The sequence below is a fragment of the Penaeus monodon genome, chromosome 31 (assembly GCF_015228065.2).
Source record: "Penaeus monodon isolate SGIC_2016 chromosome 31, NSTDA_Pmon_1, whole genome shotgun sequence".
In the NCBI taxonomy this organism is placed as follows: Eukaryota; Metazoa; Arthropoda; class Malacostraca; order Decapoda; family Penaeidae; genus Penaeus; species Penaeus monodon.
Window position 1 is genome coordinate 7,478,035 of NC_051416.1, and position 283 is coordinate 7,478,317.

Below are 283 nucleotides of genomic sequence, written 5' to 3' on the forward strand. Positions count from 1 at the left end.
ATCACCCAACAAGTATTTGGCCAAAAGGGTACGATTAAACCCAAACCCCCTTTTTGGCCCCCAGTTATGATGACCCGGATCCACGGTTTAAAAAACACGCTGATTCCAAAAGGGAAACTGTTACTTTAAAAAATAATGAAAACAATTTTTTGGTTCCTTTAAACCAAATTCCTGAACCTCAAATTTTCAAGAAAACTGACATTAAACTCTTTATTGCTTCTTTATCTATCTCTTTTAAGCTTCACAAAAGCATAAATATTGTAACTTAATACAGCATTTAAAC

At 33.6% G+C, this 283-nt stretch overlaps 1 protein-coding gene across 2 annotated transcripts in view; it reads right to left on the reverse strand.

Moving 5' to 3' along the window:
- The window catches only part of LOC119593020 (vacuolar protein sorting-associated protein 35-like), a gene marked incomplete at its 3' end in the record, with an annotated part of 23,876 nt that overhangs the window by 695 nt on the left and 22,898 nt on the right, over nt 1-283 (reverse strand).